At 42.0% G+C, this 6000-nt stretch overlaps 1 protein-coding gene across 2 annotated transcripts in view; it reads right to left on the bottom strand.

The window, feature by feature from the left end:
* Nucleotides 1-460: 460 nt before the first annotated feature.
* Nucleotides 461-6000, bottom strand: part of LOC311585199 (uncharacterized protein) — a gene marked incomplete at its 5' end in the record, with an annotated part of 68151 nt that continues 62611 nt past the window's right edge. Inside the window, one exon of one of the 2 annotated variants that reach the window (XR_014775126.1) lies at nucleotides 461-930. Of the gene's footprint in view, nucleotides 931-4558; nucleotides 4579-6000 lie in introns of those variants that run through there. The other variant, XR_014775127.1, reaches the window with a different exon arrangement.

Genomic DNA, 6000 nt, shown 5'->3' with positions numbered 1-6000 from the left:
TGTAAGATTCTGTTTGCTTTCTTTCTACAAATATATTCTATATTCTCTCTCAAGAGTGAAACTCACATCACAGGGGAATTCGAAAAGGTTTTCAACATTGCTACCCCACTGTGTAGGTCCCCACGGCAGGCAAGTCTCTTGTTCTCCGCAACTGGAGAATTATATCAAAGACAAAGAACTTCAGGCTATCACTAATGAAGGGAATATTTGTAATGTGCCAGATATAGTTCATGTGTCTAGCATCTAATACTAAAGTTTATTTGAGGAGGGGCAGTGAAGTGGCTTGAGGGTAAGAGTGCTTGCTTCCTGGCACGCTAATTGGAGTTCAAGCCTCAGCTGCCATGACCTACCAGCACACACACACACACACACACACACACACACACACACACACATCATCATCATCATCATCATCATCATCATCATCATAATAATAATAATGATGATGATAAATTATAAATAATGAAAAATTAAAAATAAACTTTATTTAGAGTTAGTTTTACAATTATAGTTTGAAGTCACTATATTCACAAAGACAGTATGAAGTCTCCATATATCACATATTTTATTTCTGCTATTGTTAGTATCTTACCTCAGCATGGCGCTTCCATTACAGGGACTGGAATAGGATGGTAGTACATCAGTAACATCAATAGCCATGGCTGACAAAATGCTTTGTGCCTACTTCTCTGGCTTGTGTCTATTGCGGCTTTTTGTTTGTTTGTTTGGTTGGTTTTGTTTTGTTTCTGTTCTAGAATCCCATCTAGGAAGGTTCACCTTGATTGCCAAGATGAATTTGATGGGATTTAGAATCACCATAGAAACCAACCTCTGGGCATTCGTATGTGGGAGTTTCTATACTGGACCTACCCTAAGTCTCTAGAAAAGGCCATCCTGTGGCTGCACCATTCCATGGGCTGGGGTCTTGACCTGCATAAAAAAAGAGACGGTGAGCTGAGCAGCAGTACAAAGCAGTACTCATCTCTCTCTACTTCCTGACTGCGCGTGCAATGTGATCAGCTGTCTTATGAGCATGCACCTAATTCCCCCATCACAACTGACTGTACCTCAAAAACTCCAACTTTCTGAGGTTGCTTCACCCCAGAAATGCACGAAGTAACTAATATACCACCCCAGACACACAGACACATGCGCGTCTTTTCTTTCTGAATGTTTATTTTCCTGTCCAGGCTGCCCCTTGATCCCATACTCCTTCACACCAGCCATCAAGTGATGGAAATACAGGCACTGCCAGCATGTCTAGCTTTAGGCTTGATTTCTTTTGGAGGGATTTAGCCATTTTAAGAAGTTTCAAAGGTGTCCCTCAGTGGGATTTGTCTGGTATTTTTCTCATTAGAATGCAGATAGAAAGTATTCCTGTAAGAAAGGTCCACAGAGGCACTATGGTTACCTAGCATCCACATGACCTCTCACTGCTCAGGGACCTCTAGCCACTTGGATGAGGCAGGGCTGTCAAATGTTCTGTGTCCACAATTTCTATTCTGCGCTCTTGGGGCAGAAACTACTCCATAGCCCACACTGAAGTTGCAAGGAGCTATGCAAACCTCCTTGAAGAGGGTATTTGCATATGAAATTCCTCTTTATTTAGTCATTTACTTACAATAGTGCGGACTCAAAGGTTTTTTTTAATTAATACATTGACTCATAATCCAACACGTCTTTAGCTTCACAATCTTTCTATTGTTTTGGCCTTTGGACAAAGTTCCTTGTGTTCAGAGGGTTGGAAAGAAGGGGGAGCACTTTCTTAGTCTCTTCTTCCACATGATGCCCCACCTAGCCCCTCCTACATTAGCTGCTCCCCCTTCTCACCCTTCCCCCCTTGTCCTAGCATCGGCCATTTCTCAAAGGATCCCAAGTCCCATTCACTATAGAGAAGTTCTGGAAGTCAAATCTTCTGCTAAATATGGATGTTGCTGCTAAGGGCCCTTGCTTCAGAGCAAAATGAAAAAGGAAATTTGTGTGCACAAAGCAGCACACCTCTGACCTAGCATTCCTATATGTAGCTCTTCACATTTATATTCGGTTAGCGAGCATTCACAGAGATGTGGCCACTCGCCCACTGCCTCCAGCCTTCTAGGTTCTTCCCCCTCGTTCCCTCGGAGACGACTGGCACCCACCCTCAACGATTCGTTTACTTGTCAGTTCTAGTACCCATGCTAGCCACATGGAAATTATTGTCGGTGGATGGAAGGCAGCGTTATCAACTGTAGTCATTTTCCAGGGTGTCTCAAAGACATTATTCAGTGTGGCTACAAGCCAGGTATCATTAGATAATTCTATTACCCATGGGGAAGGAGAGATAAGAAGGAAAAGGCAGTGTTCTCCACCCAGCATGCACTGCAGTGGCAAGCCTTGGAAGAGAAAAAAAAATGTAGTGTGTTTCTGATGAAAATTTTGTCTGGTTTTTTTTTTTTCATGTCTTCTCTGAAATGCAGTTTTTGATAATACTCTTTTCCTCCCCTCCCCACTACACCAACTCAGCCATTACTAGCCTGCACAGCACCAAGAGGAGAAGCCATAGTGACTTCATCACGAGGTGGAAGGGCCAGAGGGAACAGCAGGGATGGGTCAGCACATAGCTGCTGACTAATGTATGACATTTATATAAGAGGAAGAAAGAACCATGGGAGAGGAGGTTGGCTCCTGCTGCCCACCCTTTGTGAGGTCCACAACTCCACTGGTCTATGCCCTTGTTTATTAAATCAAGAGTCTTTTTAAAAATCAGCTCTTCATTAAACCAGTTATTAAATCAACTGTCAATGTGATATTCCTACTTCATGGCAATTCTTAAAACCAAACAAATGCACATTTTAGAGGTTTGACCTGATGCCTGGAAAGAACATGGGACACATAATTCTACTCAGGAAAAATTTTTAAAAGTTTTCATGGGTGCTATGAGAGTTTATTTTATTTTGTTTTGTTTACTTTTTGATGCTGGGAATGAAATCTAAGACCTAACCTATTTTCCCTGACCCTTGAGAGTTTAAAGTTCTTAAAAGCATGATGGAAAAGAGGCTTTGGAAACTCACCCACAAGAATTTGAGCCTAATGCTGCCAGTTAATAGCTTTGCAACCCTGAGCAAATAGATATTAAACTACCAAGTATAATTTATTCAAATAGTATTTAAATAATAAATTCTATTGATATTAGAAATTATGTAAGATAAAAAAAACCATTGAACTTGTAGCACAGAGAATGAGACTCAGCATATGCAAATGTATGTCACTTAAGAAGTGAAGCACTCCCAGAATAGGATCCAGGATGTGGCCAAATGCCCTGCCATAAAGACTAAGACCACCTGGCTGAAGGGGCTTCAGAGCCTTGGAATTCCAGAATTGAATCCAGTCTGCCAGACTAAAGATAAAAGAAACCGTTCACAGATTGTACAAGTTGGGTGGAAACTTGCAGTGCCTATAAAAGGGGGTGCAGCCTTTCATCACATCTCTTCTTTCCTATGCATAGAATGAAGATGGGCATCGTTCCTGGGGTATCACATCCATCTTGGACCCTAGGGCTGAAGATGAGGGCTGAAGATGACAGAACAAGAAGGAAAGAAGCCCTCCCTCCGTTCTCACACTGAGGGGCTACCATCACAGCTGAACTGACACAGAACCCAAAAGAAACCCCTAAGTTGTTTAATTCACACTGATTTTGAATTTTCTGCCCCTTAGATGAACTTAATTAATACAGATTTCACTTATATCTTTTCCTGCTGTTCATACCCCCAGTATTCCTCAAAACATGAAGCCATGTAACTTTTCATCTTATAATTCCCTTGTAAAATGCTTGAAAGATTCCTAAGCACCCAATTTGAGGCTTCTTCCTGCCTAGTTTTATGTCAGCTTGACACAAGCTAGAGTCATCAGAGAGGAGGGAACCTCAGCTGAGAAAATGCTTCCGTAAGATAGGCTTGTACTCAGCCTTTTTAGGGCATTTCCTTATTTAGTGATTGATGGAGGAGGGCCCAGTCCACTATGTGTGGTGTCATCCCTGGGATGCTGGTCCTGGTTCCTATAAGAAAGCAGCCTAGGCAAGCCATGAGGAGCAAGCTCATAAGCAGTACTTCTCCATGGCCTCTGCCTCACTCCTGCCTCCAGGATCCTGCCCTGTTTGAGTTCCTGTCCTGACTTCCTTCAACCATGGACTATGGTGTGGAAGGAAGTATGAGCCAAATAAATCTTTCCCTCCCCAAGTTGCTTTGGTCATGGTGTTCCATCAGAGGAATAATAACCCTGACTAGGACAGACATGAAGTGGGCTCTCACGAAAGATCGTGTCTAATGGAACAACACACAGCACTGAGTAGGATCACTCGCCATCTTCACAAGAGCTTCGATTTATTTAACACAGTCTTGCTCTGTAGCTCAGGCTAGTCCAGGCTAGCCTTGGTTCTCTTTCAGACGCCTAAGTGCTGGGATCACAGGCACAAGCTGCCACACCCATGCCGCAGGAGTTGTAGGAAGGCGCCACAACAACAATACAAATTTAAGTTTTTGTCTCGTGTATTTCACGTTTACATACTTACCAAATTTGTGGAGAGATGGCAAGAAGCATAGCCTGTAAAAATGTGAAGCAGTGGGCCAGTGAGATGGCTCAGTGAGAAGAGGGGCTTGCCTCCAACACGGACAATCTGAGTTCGACAGCTGGGACCCACATAGGGCAAGAGAGAGCCAAGTTGTTCTCTGATGTGTACACATGAACTGTGACATGCGCATGCCCACACCCACATAAAATAAATAACTGTAGATAAAAATTTTTTAAAATGTAAAATGAAATAGTTGCTTTGCTTATGGAGGTACAAGTTTGAGGTCTAAAATGATGACACTGTTAAGAGTCACCAGTAAATGACATGCTATTCTCACTTTACTGTTTTCCTAAAGAGGCTCACAAGTTCTCTCTCTCTCTCTCTCTCTGTCTCTCTCTCTGTGTCTCTCTCTCTCTGTCTCTCTCTCTCTGTCTCTCTCTCTCTGTCTCTCTCTCTGTCTCTCTCTCTCTCTCTGTCTCTCTCTCTCTCTCTGTCTCTCTCTCTCTCTCTCTCTCTCTCTCTCACGCACACACCACCTCTCTCTTCCTTTCCCCCTCTCTCCCTGAGAATTTTGATGTTACTCTACATTGGCAAATAAAAAAATGTTGCTCATGGAAAGAGTGGAAATGGAGTATAGCAGCTAATAGTTGCTAGGTGTCCAGTTCAAATGGTTACCTAGCAACGGTCTCAAATCCAAGCTGAAGTGCAGAAGCTTGACTGAGCTGCACACTCACTCTGCAGTTTCTAAAGCAGCACTGCCTTTGTAGTTACATGGGCTGGCACTCATCTTACCGACTGTCCTCTCACTCTCTGACAAGGCGAATAGCCTGTGTTGATAGGAAACCACTCAGGTTATGAGCAAAAAAAAAAAAAAAAAAAAAAAAAAATCTGACAGTATTTAGAGCCAAAACAAATACCTGTCAAAGTTCCTAGATGCTGGAATATAACAACTATGTAACTCATAGTAGACTTCTTAGAATTTACTTTTAAGTAAGAAAATTAGCAGTTTGCTAAAAATCACAGAATGAGTCAGAAAAGTTGAAGTAGGTGTTAAACAAAATAATTTTCACTGCAGTTAAATAGTACTCGAAGAAAACTCTTGCCAACTCCCAGGGCCTCAATTCTTTGTTTACTCCCATGATGCTAAAGAAATACCTATAAAAGCATGAAAGCGAGGCCCACGGTGGCTGAGATGTATAGTATTTGTACTCTGTCATTAAGACACACATTTCTTTTCTCCCCAGTTTATACCCATATTCTGATAATATAAAAAATATTCCATCTGTGTGATTTCTTGGTAGTAGCTATTGAGTTGGAATCTAATCTGAAAGAAAACTTTTTGGTCAGGTTAAAGTCCTATTGCTTGGTCAGGCTGGATGTGTTAGGAATGGAATTGCAACCAATAGTCAAGTTCAGAGGACTCAAGCAGAGACTTTATACATCAAATTCTATAG

The sequence above is a fragment of the Acomys minous genome (genome assembly GCF_964271855.1).
Source record: "Acomys minous genome assembly, chromosome: 15".
NCBI lineage: Eukaryota > Metazoa > Chordata > Mammalia > Rodentia > Muridae > Acomys > Acomys minous.
This window is presented reverse-complemented; position numbering and strand designations above follow the sequence as displayed.